We start from the raw sequence: 15,105 nt of genomic DNA, 5'->3' as shown, positions 1-15,105 counted from the left end.
GGCTAAGGAACGATCCGTAGATCAACTTGTGTTGTTGTGCCTTGAGGTGCCCCCCTGCCCCCGTATATAAAGGAGCAAGGGGGAGGGGTTCGGCCGGCCAGGAGGGGCGCGCCAGGAGGAGTCCTACTCCCACCGGGAGTAGGACTCCCCCCTTCCTTGTTGGAGTAGGAGAGAAGGAAAGAGGGGGAGAGGAGGAAGGAAAAGGGGGCTGCACCCCTTGTCCAATTCGGACCAGAGGGGGGCTGCACGCCTCCTTCCTTTCGGCCTCTCTCCTCTATTCCCGTATGGCCCAATAAGGCCCATATACTCCCCGGCGAATTCCCGTAACTCTCCGGTACTCCGAGAAATACCCGAATCAGTCAGAACCTTTCCGAACTCCGAATATAGTCGTCCAATATATCGATCTTTACGTCTCGACCATTTAGAGACTCCTCGTCATGTCCCCGATCTCATCCGGGACTCCGAACTCCTTCGATACATCAAAACTCATAAACTCATAATATAACTGTCATCGAAACCTTAAGCGTGCGGACCCTACGGATTCGAGAACTATGTAGACATGACCTAGAACTGTTTCCGGTCAATAACCAATAGTGGAACCTGGATGTTCATATTGGCTCCTACATATTCTACGAAGATCTTTATCGGTCAAACCGCATAACAACATACGTTGTTCCCTTTGTCATCAGTATGTTACTTGCCCGAGATTCGATCGTCGGTATCCAATACCTAGTTCAATCTCATTACCGGCAAGTCTCTTTACTCGTTCCGTAATACATCATCCCACAACTAACTCATTACTTGCAATGCTTGCAAGGCTTAAGTGATGTGTATTACCGAGAGGGCCCAGAGATACCTCTCCGACAATCGGAGTGACAAAACCTAATCTCGAAATATGCCAACCCAACATGTACCTTCAGAGACACCTGTAGAGCACCTTTATAATCACCAAGTTACATTGTGACGTTTGGTAGCACACAAAGTGTTCCTCTGGTAAACAGGAGTTGCATAATCTCATAGTCACAGGAACATGTATAAGTCATGAAGAAAGCAGTAGCAACATACTAAACGATCGTGTGCTAAGCTAACGGAGTGGGTCAAGTCAATCATATCATTCTTCTAATGATGTGATCCCGTTAATCAAATGACAACTCATTTGTCCATGGCTAGGAAACATAACCATCTTTGATAAACGAGCTAGTCAAGTAGAGGCATACTAGTGACACTATGTTTGTCTATGTATTCACACATGTATTATGTTTCCGGTTAATACAATTCTAGCATGAATAATAAATATTTATCATGATATAAGGAAATAAATAATAACTTTATTATTGCCTCTAGGGCATATTTCCTTCAGTAACACAGGTAAGAACCCTTTTTTTGCTTGATCCATTTTGAACTTCTTCAAAACTTTATCAAGGTGTGTGCTGTGTGAAAGTCCAATTAATCGTCTTGATCTATCTCTATAGATCTACATGCCCAATATACAAGCAGCTTCACCGAGGTCTTTCATTGAAAAACTTTTATTCAAGTATCCTTTTATGCTATCCATAAATTCTATATCATTTCCAATCAACAATATGTCGTCCACATATAATATTAGAAATGCTACAGAGCTCCCACTCACTTTCTTGTAAATACAGGATTCTCCAAAAGTCTGTATAAAACCATATGCTTTGATCACACTATCAAAACGTTTATTCCAACTCCGATAAGCTTGCACCAGTCCATAAATGGATCGCTGGAGCTTGCACACTTTGTTAGCTCCCTTTGGATCGACAAAACCTTCTGGTTGCATCATATACAACTCTTCTTCCAAAAATCCATTCAGGAATGCAGTTTTGACATCCATTTGCCAAATTTCATAATTGTAAAATGCGGCAATTGCTAACATGATTCGGATAGACTTAAGCATCGCTACTGGTGAGAAAGTCTCATCATAGTCAACCCCTTGAACTTGTTGAAAACCTTTCGCAACAAGTCGAGCTTTGTAGACAGTAACATTACCGTCAGCGTTAGTCTTCTTCTTGAAGATCCATTTATTCTCAATAGATTGCCTATCATAGGGCAAGTCAACTAAAGTCCACACTTTGTTCTCATACATGGATCCCATCTCAGATTTCATGGCCTCAAGGCATTTTGCGGAATCTAGGCTCACCATCGCTTCTTCATAGTTCGTAGGTTCGCCATGGTCAAGTAACATGACCTCCAGAATAGGATTACCGTACCACTCTGATGCGGATCTTACTCTGGTTGACCTACGGGGTTCGGTAGTAACTTGATCTGAAGTTTCATGATCAACATCATTAGCTTCCTCACTAATTGGTGTAGGTGTCACAGGAACCGGTTTCTGTGATGAACTACTTTCCAGTAAGGGAGCAGGTACAGTTACCTCATCAAGTTCTACTTTCCTCCCACTCACTTCTTTCGAGAGAAGCTCCTTCTCTAGAAAGGATCCATTCTTAGAAACGAATATCTTGCCTTCGGATCTGTGATAGAAGGTGTACCCAGCAGTTTCCTTTGGGTATCCTATGAAGACACATTTCTTCGACTTGGGTTCGAGCTTATCAGTTGAAGCTTTTTCACATAAGCATCGCAGCCCCAAACTTTAAGAAATGACAACTTTGGTTTCTTACCAAACCACAGTTGATAAGGCGTCGTGTCAAACAGATTTTGATGGTGCCCTATTTAACGTGAATGCAGCCGTCTCTAAAGCATAACCCCAAAACGATAGCAGTAAATCAGTAAGGGACATCATAGATCGTACCATATCTAGTAAAGTACAATTATGATGTTCGGACAAATCATTACGTTGTGGTGTTCCAGGTGGCGTGAGTTGCGAAACTATTCCGCATTGTTTCAAATGTAGACCAAACTCATAACTCAAATATTCTCCTCCACGATCAGATCGTAGAAACTTTATTTTCTTGTTATGAAGATTTTCCGCTTCACTCTGAAATTCTTTGAACTTTTCAAATGTTTCAGACTTATGTTTTATTAAGTAGATATACCCATATCTGTTCAAATCATCTATGAAGGTGAGAAAATAACGATACCCGCTGCGAGCCTCAATATTCATCGGATCACATACATCAGTATGTATGATTTCCAATAAATCTGTTGGTCGCTCCATAGTTTCGGAGAATGGCGTTTTAGTCATCTTGCCCATGAGGCATTGTTCGCAAGTACCAAGTGATTCATAATCAAGTGATTCCAAAAGTCCATCAGTATGGAGTTTTTTCATGCGCTTTACACCAATATGACCCAAACAGCAGTGCCACAAATAAGTTGCACTATCATTATCAACTCTGCATCTTTTGGCTTCAACATTATGAATATGTGTGTCACTACTATCGAGATTTAACACGAATAGACCACTCTTCAAGGGTGCATGACCATAAAAGATATTACTCATATAAATAGAACAACCATTATTATCCGTTTTAAATGAATAACCGTCTCGCATCAAACAAGATCCAGATATAATGTTCATGCTCAACGCTGGCACCAAATAACAATTATTTAGGTCTAAAACTAATCCCGAAGGTAGATGTAGAGGTAGCAAGCCGACGGAGATCACATCGACTTTGGAACCATTTCGCACGCGCATTGTCACCTCGTCCTTAGCCAGTCTTCACTTAATCCGTAGTCCCTGTTTCGAGTTGCAAATGTTAGCAACAAAACCAGTATCAAATACCCAGGTGCTACTGCGAGCTCTAGTAAGATACACATCAATAATATGTATATCACATATACCTTTGTTCACCTTGCCATCCTTCTTATCCGCCAAATACTTGGGGCAGTTCCGCTTCCAGTGACCAGTCTGCTTGCAGTAGAAGCACTCAGTTTCAGGCTCAGGTCCAGATTTAGGTTTCTTCTCTTGAGCAGCAACTTGTTTGTTCTTCTTCTTGAAGTTCCCCTTCTTCTTTCCTTTATCCTTTTTCTTGAAATTGGTGGTCTTATTGACCATCAACACTTGATGCTCCTTCTTGATTTCCACCTCCGCTGCCTTTAGCATTGCGAAGAGGTCGGGAATTGTCTTGTTCATCCCTTGCATATTATACTTCATCACGAAGCTCTTGTAGCTTGGTCGTAGTGATTGAAGAATTCTGTCAATGACACTATCATCTGGAAGATTAACTCCCAGTTGAATCAAGTGATTGTTATACCCATACATTTTGAGTATATGTTCACTGACAGAACTATTCTCCTCCATCTTGCAGCTGTAGAACTTATTAGAGACTTCATATCTCTCAATCCGGGCATTTGCTTGAAATATTAACTTCAACTCCTGGAACATCTCATATGCTCCATGACGTTCAAAATGTCGTTGAAGTCCCGGTTCTAAGCCGTAAAGCATGTCACACCGAACTATCAAGTAGTCACCAGCTTTGCTCTGCCAAATGTTCACAATGTCTGCAGTTGCATCTACAGCAGGCCTGGCACCCAGCGGTGCTTCCAGGACGTAATTCTTCTGTGCAGCAATGAGGATAATCCTCAAGTTACGGACCCAATCCGTGTAATTGCTACCATCATCTTTCAACTTTGCTTTCTCAAGGAACACATTAAAATTCAACGGAACAACAGCACGAGCCATCTATCTACAACAACATAGACAAGCAAAATACTATCAGGTACTAAGTTCATGATAAATTTAAGTTCAGTTAATCATATTACTTAAGAACTCCCACTTAGATAGAAATCTCTCTAATCATCTAAGTGATCACGTGATCCAAATCAACTAAACCATAACTGATCATCACGTGAAATGGAGTAGTTTTCAATGGTGAACATCACTATGTTGATCATATCTACTATATGATTCACGCTCGACCTTTCGGTCTCAGTGTTCCGAGGCCATATATGCATATGCTAGGCTCGTCAAGTTTAACCCGAGTATTCCGTGTGTGCAAAACTGGCTTGCACCCGTTGTAGATGAACGTTGAGCTTATCACACCCGATCATCATGTGGTGTCTCGACACGACGAACTTTGGCAACGGTGCATACTTAGGGAGAACACTTTTATCTTGAAATTTAGTGAGAGATCATCTTATAATGCTACTGTCAATCAAAGCAAAATAAGATGCATAAAGGATAAACATCACATGCAATCAATATAAGTGATATGATATGGCCATCATCATCTTGTGCTTGTGATCTCCATCTCCGAATCACCGTCATGATCACCATTGTCACCGGTGTGACACCTTGATCTCCATCGTAGCATTGTTGTCTTCTCGCCAACTATTGCTTCTACGACTATTGCCACCGCTTAGTGATAAAGTAAAGCAATTACAGGGCGATTGCATTGCATACAATAAAGCGACAACCATATGGCTCCTGCCAGTTGCTGATAACTTGGTTAAAAAACATGATCATCTCATACAATAAAATATAGCATCATGTCTTGACCATATCACATCACAGCATGCTGTGCAAAAACAAGTTAGACGTCCTCTACTTTGTTGTTGCAAGTTTTACGTGGCTGCTATGGGCTGAGCAAGAACCGTTCTTACATACGCATCAAAACCACAACTATATTTCGTCAAGTTAGTGCTGTTTTAACCTTCACAAGGACCGAGCGTTGCCACACCCGATTCAACTAAAGTTGGAGAAACAGACACCCGCCAGCAACCTATGTGCAAAGCAAGTCGGTAGAACCAGTCTCGCGTAAGCGTACGCGTAATGTCGGTCCAGGCCGCTTCATCCAACAATACCGCCGAACCAAAGTATGACATGCTGGTAAGCAGTATGACTTGTATCGCCCACAACTCACTTGTGGTCTACTCGTGCATATAACATCTATGCATAAACCTGGCTCGGATGCCACTGTTGGGGAACGTAGTAATTTCGAAAAAAAATCCTACGCACATGCAAGATCATGGTGATGCATAGCAACGAGCGGGGAGACTGTGTCCACATACCCTCGTAGACCGAAAGCGGAAGCACAACGCGGTTGATGTAGTCGTACGTCTTCATGATCCGACCGATCCAAGTACCAAACGTACGGCACCTCCGAGTTCAGCACACGTTCAGCTCGATGACATCCCGCAAACTCCAATCCAGCAGAGCTTCACAGGAGAGTTCCATCAGCACGATGGCGTGATGATGGTGATGATGTTGCTACCGATTCAGGGCTTCGCCTAAGCACTGTTACGATATGACCGAGGTGGAATATGGTGGAGGGGGGCACCGCATACGGCTGGGAGAGATCAATAGATCAACTTGTGTGTCTAGAGGTGCCCCCTGCCCCCGTATATAAAGGAGCAAGGGGGGGGGAGGCGGTCGGCCAGGAGGAGGGTGCGCCAAGGGGGGAGTCCTACTCCCACACGGAGTAGGACTCCTCCTTTCCTTATAGGAGTAGGGGAAGGGAAGGAAGGGGGAGAGGAGGAGAAGGAAAAAGGGGGGCGCCGCCCCCCCTCCTTGTCCAATTTGGACTAGAGGGGGAGGGGCGCGCAGCTGCCTTGGCCGCCCCTCCTCTTCTCCCACTAAGGCCCATTAGGCCCAATACACTCCCCGGGGGGTTCCGGTAACCCCCCGGTACTCCGGTAAATGTCCGAAACCTCCTGAAACACTTCCGTTGTCCGAACGTAGTCGTCCAATATATCTATCTTTACATCTCGACCATTTCGGGACTCCTCGTTATGTCCGTGATCATATCCGAGACTCGGAACTACCTTTGGTTCATCAAAACACAAAAGCTCATAATACCGATCGTCACCGAACTTTAAGCGTGCGGAACCTATGGGTTCAAGAACTTGACCGAGACACATCTTCGGCCAATAACCAATAGCGGAACGTGGATTCTCATATTGGTTCCCACATATTCTACGAAGATCTTTATCGGTCAAACCGCATAACAACATACGTTGTTCCCTTTGTCATTGTTGTGTTACTTGCCCGAGATTCGATCATCGGTATCTCAATACCTAGTTCAATCTCGTTATCGGAAAGTCTCTTTACTTGTTATGTAATGCATCATCCCGCAACTAACTCATTAGTCACATTGCTTACAAGGCTTATAGTGATGTGCATTACCGAGAGGGCCCAGAGATACCTCTCCAACAATCGGAGTGAAAAATCCTAATCTCGAAATATGCCAACTCAACAAGTACCTTCGGAGACACCTGTAGAGCACCTTTATAATCACCAAGTTACGTTGTGATGTTTGGTAGCACACAAAGTGTTCCTCCGATAAACGGGAGTTGCATAATCTCATAGTCATAGGAACATGTATAAGTCATGAAGAAAGCAATACCAACATACTAAACGATCAAGTGCTAAGCTAACGAAATGGGTCAAGTCAATCACATCATTCTCCTAATGATGTGATCCCGTTAATCAAATGACAATTCATGTCTATGGTTAGGAAACTTAACCATCTTTGATTAACGAGCTAGTCAAGTAGAGGCATACTGGTGACACTATGTTTGTCTATGTATTCACACATGTATTATGTTTCCGGGTAATTCAATTCTAGCATGAATAATAAACATTTATCATGATATGAGGAAATAAATAATAACTTTATTATTGCCTCTAGGGCATATTTCCTTCACTTTGTCCACTGACAACAATACTTCTCTTGAAATTCACCCACGTTTCTTTTTTGTTAAGGAACAGGGAACGAGGAAAATCCTTCTCCACGACAGGTGTAGACGTGGTCTCTATCCCCTATCATCGGCTCCGTTGAATTCAAGCAAGCAGGTGTTTGGTGTCAATAAAGTGTCACGGATAGGTGGCACAGTCGGCTAGGACATCCTTCATCCACCATAGTTCGTCATGTCCTTATCCACAACAATATTCCTTTTTCAAGTAGTGAGTTGAATAAAGAAGGCATTTGTGATGCTTGCCAATTGGGCAAGAGCCATCAAATTCCTTATCCTAGTCCATTCACCGTATCTAAAGCTCCTTTAGAGCAAATTTTCTCCGATGTATGGGGGCCTGCCCGTGATTCTATCAATACGAAAAACTATTCACTACTAGGGAAAAGGCTACTAGCAGCGCGGGTAAAATGACTACTAGTAGCGCGGGTACCCGCGCTACTAGTATCGCGCTACAACTAAAAGTTAGTAGTAGCATGGGCCGAACCCGCGCTACTAACTTTGTTAGTAGTAGCGTGGGTTCAACCCGCGATACTACTATTATGGACCCGCGCTACTACTAATGAAATAGTAGTAGCGTGTCTATAGTTCCAACGCTACTAGTATCCTGAATACTAGTAGCGCGCCATTTTATCCCCACGCCACTACTAACTTATTAGGAATTAAAAAAAATCAACCAAATTCATTCTATCACACAGCTGTCGTATCTTCTCCAGTTCCTCATTGTAGTAGCAACTCATGTACAATTCCATTTTATCGCACAGTTACATAAGCAACTACGTTCCTCATTGTAGCAGCAACTCATGTATAATTCCATTCTATCGCAAGTTACATAAGCAACTACCTACGTAAGTTGTTATGGCCCGATCCGAAAATTGGACCACTCGTCAATGTGCGGCGCCTGCCCGGCCTGATATCGCGGCCCGCAGCTGCGGCGGAACACATTGGATAGCCTCGAAGAGCCACACCTGAATGACGGCAGCTGCCGCCTTGAGTTGCGACGTAGTCACGTCCCTCGCTCTGGCCCTCAGCTCCAACTGGACCAGTCAATGTCGTCCTTGTGCCTCGCCACCAGCGGACGGAGGAAGCCATCGTACACGTGCCCCGCTCCCCACACTCTGAAACCCAAACATCATTAAGATTCAGATCCAGAATTGGCCACATATTGAATCAAGTATATCTGAATGTTGATCATCTCTCTGGCTCGGGGTGTCTGGTCGACTGCTTACCCGTGTGCTGGGGTGACAGAGGTAGAGAAGGAGCAGCAGCTTCACTTCTCTGTACATCGGCAGCCAGGACACCGTCCAGTCCATGAACCTCTCGACGGTCGTCATCGTGGCCACCAGAACCCTGCAGCATTACAAACAAAGGTTCAGAAACTTCAGATTCTTCAGAAGAATGGCACCAAAAAACCATGCGGTACATGTAGATGCCAATGTGCAACATTTTTTCCAGAGATTCTTATTTAAGCCGTAATGCACAACTGAAGCTATAAGCTATTTCCTAGTAGTGAAAAGTGCAAAGAATAGTTATATAAGAACGCATATAGATTTGACAAGTGCATAGAAAAACATAAAGCCCAAAAGAAACACAGAATCAGGCAAATCATGCAACCACATAATCGGGTTAACTTCTATTTACTCACAAATCAAATGACATCAAAATCAACATACTGGCATTGGTCCTCGACACAATGGGTGCGAAAGAGGCTGACTGAGATCATAAAAATAATAATATAAGAAGGACCAAGACACTCATATTTCAGTCCAGACATATACGAGGACATATCATAAGGCACATCCAAAGTAGCAATTAATAGACAAGACATTCTAGATCGGTTTTCCTCGGTTAAATATAGTAACTGTTATGGAAGCAGTCATAGTGTACATTTTACACTAAAGCAATCGTTTCTTTCAGCTTGAAACAGAGACACCAAAAAAGGACGAAGTATCAGGCACACATTTACCTTGTCAGAAATCAGATACTCGGCATGGAAACGAGTGCAAGCAATCTGAACAATTTCCTTATCAATGCCAAGTTCCTGCCCACCAAACTGGTTGCATGGGAAAGCAAAGATCTGAAAACCTGTAGTCCCATAAAATTGTTAGCATAACATATCATAACTCAAAATCAAGGACTAATCATATGCAGATAAATCATCCCCTGGTCCTTGTACTTCTCGTAAGTTCCATGTAACAAAATGCAATTGGTTAGAATCGAACCAAAACCACACGTGCTGCACGATGGCGTCGAAAGCTCACTTAATGGATCACCAAATGTGAAATCCCTATAGACTTGGCTATAAATCTAATCATTTCTAATTACCTATTTCTAAAGTGCAAGACACAGGACATCCATTATGAATTCAGAAACTATAACATCAGTCTTTTTTTCTTCTGAAGTGCACATCTTTCACTTATTTGCATGTAGCAGCTGCCATGTATCCATTGTGAATTCAGAAACTATAACATCAGTGTGGTTGTTTTTTTTGCCATGACGAAAATATTAAATAAGATACAATACACGGCGAAGTGATGAAGTGCCAATTTCTCTCTCCTTCCCCTTCTGCATTTTTATTCTTTTAGATGATGTGATGTACAAATTATCATCAGCCTATATGTACTTACATCTTTATAAATAAATCGTTTTTTTATGAGTGCAAGCATATTTGATTATTATTGAACTATTATTGCATCTATGCTTAATTGGGAGCATACAACTGTTTAAGTTCTTGCATACTATTCTTAATTGAGCGGTCATATTGTTCTGAACCTTTTATTATGTCCATCACATGCAGGTTTGAAGGTGCTGTGATTTTGGACAGAAGGAAGGAAGGAAGAATAGTTTGCTCAATACAAATCAAGAAGGAGGTCCTACACGCTACCAAAGTCAGAGATGGACATGTATTTGGAGGAAAATTTCGAAAGCACCGAGGAAAGTTTTGATATTTTGATTTGGTGGAGAACACATGTTGAAAAATATCCTTTCTGGTGTTTCTAAGACAGTGACTGGGACATCATGAAAGAAAACACGTTTCTGCATTTTAATTAGGGGGTAGCTTTAGTCTAAAATACTGGAACTGTGACTAAAAGATCATATATACTATTAGAAAAACAGACGAAAATCCCCGCAGAAAAAACAGACCAAAAAAAATTAACTTCCTACTTACAGTGGCAAGAAAATCTTATATGAATGTGTTATAATAAATAATGCTAACCATGAAGTCTTCTTCCATATAACAAAGGAGTGACGAAAACAAAAAACCTGTAATTCAAGTAGCAGTTAGTTAATTATTTGCACGTCAACAGTTCTAACGTCTAGCTACAGATCTTCGAAGTAAAGATTGTGAACTCTATTAGACATGATTATATAAATTATACCAAATAGAAAATAATTCAATATGTTGTATATCCGTTAAACGAAGTTCAATCTATCTTCTGATTATTAGTGTTTCAGTTAGGTGATTAATCCTTCTACGGCCGCCGGCGGCGACGGCTGGGCACATGTTACTTTTCTATCGATCTTGTACCCCTATATCCGGTTGTTGTCTGCCCATTACACATGACTCGAACGAAGCTCGCTCGTGGAGTAGATTAATTCGTGGTTGAAGCACACTCGTACACAGCAGGCTAAAAGCTAGCTAGTTGTCGGCTGTATGCGGCCAGCCGTGCATGGCATGGATGTTTGCATTGGGCGGGTGTTTCTAGGCACAGATCATCTAATTGATTGTATCTAAGATTGGTTCAATGTGTCAAAACTATGGTAAAATAGCACTTGCCAAACGCATAGGCTGTTTTGCCAAAACAGAGAAAAACTAGTCTTTTGCCAAACACAATTTCTTGTTGAATTACTACAACTTTCTTAAAACGGTGTTGCCAAACTAAGCCTTAGTCTTTGCTTTGTAGATAAGGGAGCATGAATGTCACGCCCAATATGCAACCCTATCCAAAAGGAACTCGAAGGTCCCACCAAGGATAGACCCGCATATTCAAGCGCTTTTGCAAGGTGGATATTATTGCATCAACATTACACAATAGATGGGGATACATACAAAACGCATACAATGCCACACGAATACAACATCATCTTACATAAGAGCACCACCCGACTACGGATGAAACACAAACAGAAACTCAAACGACATCCACCCTGCTAGCCCAGCCTGCCGACCTGGAACCTATCCCCTGATCGAAGAAGAAGCAGAAGAAGAACTCCAGAACAAGCAAACATAGCTCTCGCCTCAAGATCATCGCAAACTGTTGTTGTAGTAATCTGTGAGCCACGAGGACTCAGCAATCCCATTACCAGGGTATCAAGACTAGCAAAGCTTAATGGGTAAGGAAGGGGCAAAGTGGTGAGGTTGCATCAGCGACTAAGCAAGTATGGTGGCTAACATACGCAAATAAGAGCGAGAAGAGAGCAAACGGAACGGTCGTGAAGCTAGCAATGATCAAGAAGTGATCCTAAACTCCTACTTATGTCAAGCATAACCCAAAAACCGTGTTCACTTCCCGGACTCCGCCGAAAAGAGACCATCATGGCTACACACGTGGTTGATGCGTTTTAATTCGGATCTGGTGTCAAGTTATCTACAATCGGACATTAACAAATTCCCATCTACCACATAACCGCGGGCACGGCTCTCAAAAGTTTATACCCTACAGGGGTGTCCCAACTTAGCCCATGATAAGCTCTCGCGATCAACGAAGGATATTCCTTCTCCCAGGAAGACCCGATCAGACTCGGAATCCCGGTTTACAAGACATTTCGACCATGGTAAAACAAGACCAGCAAAGCCGCCCGATGTGCCGACAAATCCCGATAGGAGTCGCACGTATCTTGTTCTCAGGGCACACCGGATGAGCCAGACGTCGGGTTGGCATAGACCCTGGTTGCCCAGGGGGCGCCGGACATCGCCCAGGTTGGACCAACACTCGGAGGAGCACTGGCCCGGGGGGGGGGTAAAATAAAGATGACCCTCGGGCTCCAGAAACCCAAGGGAAAAAGGGCTAGGTGAGGCAAATGGTAAAACCAAGGTTGGGCCTTGCTGGAGGAGTTTTATTCAAAGCGAACTGTCAAGGGCGTCCCATAAATCAACCAACCGCGTAAGGAACGCAAAATCTGGGAACATAACACCGATATAACGAAAACTAGGGCGGCAAGAGTGGAACAAAACACCAGGCATAAGGCCGAGTCTTCCACCCTTTACCAAGTATATAGATGCATTAATAATATAAGAGATATTGTGATATCCCAACATAGTCCTGTCCATCATGGGGCAATCTTCAACTTCACCTGCAACTAGCAACACTATAAGAGGGGCTGAGCAAAGTGGTAACATAGCCAAGCAACGGTTTGCTAGGAAGGGTGAAAAGGTTAGAGGCTGACATGGCAATTTGGGAGGCTTGAAGAGCAAGTGATAGGTAGCGCAGCAAAGCGATAGAACGAAGCAACTAGCATAGCAATGATAGTAGTGAGATCCAGGGTAACGGTCATCTTGCCTGAAATCCCGCTAGGAAGAAGAACGAGTCCATGAAGAAGATGAAGCCACGAAGACGAACCAAGCATAGACGAACGAATCCTCACGGTCGCAACGAAACGGGAACTATCCAGAAGAAGCACACAACATAGTAAACACACCACACATAGATAAGACATGATGCACAACAAGCATGATGCATGACAAAGCTACATGAAGCTACTCATGGCAAGAGATGATGCATACAAGAGCAACACATCAAAGTAAGTTTAAATGAGGCCGGAAACAACATATAACAATTCCGGTAAGTCCTCATATGCATTTTCGAAATTGGTACATATCTGATTAAACCTTATGTTCAAGTTGTTAAACAGCAAGTTAAAGATGCAACAAGGTGATCTACACGAGATTCTAGTCAAGTTACATATAAAGTTCATTTAATTCGGAGCAACGACCTAGAAGATATGAGCAAAACAAGTTAAACATGGCATTGATGCAAAATGCATACAAACATCAAGAAAACACCTCAAAACAATGATGCAACATGATAATATGAAACTACATGCAAATCTAAGCAAGTTTCATATAGAGCACACTCCAAACGGAGCAACAGTTCAACACATACACATCATACAAGGTTAAAGGGCATGCTGTCCAAAACAGCAGCTAGGCATATTGCAAGCACCAAAACAACATGCTACAGTACCACAATATGAAAATAAAAGGCATGGACATGATGTACAGGTAAAGCAGGACAAAACATGAACATTGAGCTATCTCCCGAAATCACTAGAACATGCTCAAAAGGACATGGCAAGATTGCAAATAATAATAGTTTCAGTCATTAGCAGAAATAACATCAGGTTGCAATGTTTAGAGCTATCAAACAACATGTTACAGAAACTTACATTGGAAAACAAAGTCATGGCATGAATGTAATAATTTCATATAACAAAAGTACCTTACTAACCATGAGCCAAAAGGGCACAGAAAATATGATGGCACCCATGTAAACATAGCAAGTGATATGACAGATTCATACATGGCAGGAACAACAATAAGTAGGCATGTTGGTGAGCTTGTACAACTCACCACAAAGCAATACATGGCATGTCAAGGTGACCAACAATAAGAAGGCATGTTTATGAAGCTAAGAATGGTAATATAAAGTTTATAGGGTGCATGGATCACTAGAAAAGCTCATGGCAAAACTGAACTTAATGTTAACAGGCTGACAACAACACTATTTAGCAGTTTTTAGGGCAAGATAACAACAAATTACAGCAGGTTATAAATGCAACCAGGGACATGAATGGATATAGCATGACATGTATAACAAATCATACTTAGTAAACATCTCCAGATTATGCATAGTATGACTTGTAGCAGCAGGTTTATATAGCATCATGATATAGCAGAATCTTTCTAGCAAAACAGCAACATCAAGTACCCTACTTAACAAGCTCGATGCACTCACTACAAGAGACACAAAAATACAAGGATGGCACCACTGTAAAGATGGCATGATGTATTACAAAACACATGTAGATCTCATGCTCATAGGATGCACACATCAAATGCAACGAAAATGACAAATCACCAAGTTATAACAGTTTCAGCAGATTAACATCACATAGCACTCTTGCAACAATGATTAGAGAATCAAGATGAACTCAAACAAGCATGGCACAATGGAACAAAATGAAGAGAATCTCTCACTGAACATTTTGACATATCATGCGCGTGAAACGGAGCTACTGATGCAGAGATATGATGTAATGAACATGGCAACAGAATGTTAAAACTCAGGGACTTGGGAATTTTCGGGGTCAACCTGCGGGATCTGCATGGATTTCGGGCGAGGCGGTTCTTGCCGGAGAACACGTCCGAGAGGAGAGAGGCGGCCGGAGAGGGTCAGGGACGGGTTGGCCCGGCCAGATCCGGTCGGATCCGGCGCGGCGGCGGCGGAGGGCGGGCCATGACGGGAAGGCTGGCGGCCGGCGCAGGAAGCCGGGCGG

At 42.7% G+C, this 15,105-nt stretch overlaps 1 pseudogene; it reads right to left on the bottom strand.

Moving 5' to 3' along the window:
- Positions 1-8,495: 8,495 nt before the first annotated feature.
- LOC119368599 overlaps positions 8,496-15,105 on the bottom strand; it is a 23,467-nt pseudogene continuing 16,857 nt past the window's right edge.

The sequence above is a fragment of the Triticum dicoccoides genome, chromosome 2B, assembly GCF_002162155.2.
Source record: "Triticum dicoccoides isolate Atlit2015 ecotype Zavitan chromosome 2B, WEW_v2.0, whole genome shotgun sequence".
NCBI classification, from domain to species: Eukaryota; Viridiplantae; Streptophyta; class Magnoliopsida; order Poales; family Poaceae; genus Triticum; species Triticum dicoccoides.
This window is presented reverse-complemented; position numbering and strand designations above follow the sequence as displayed.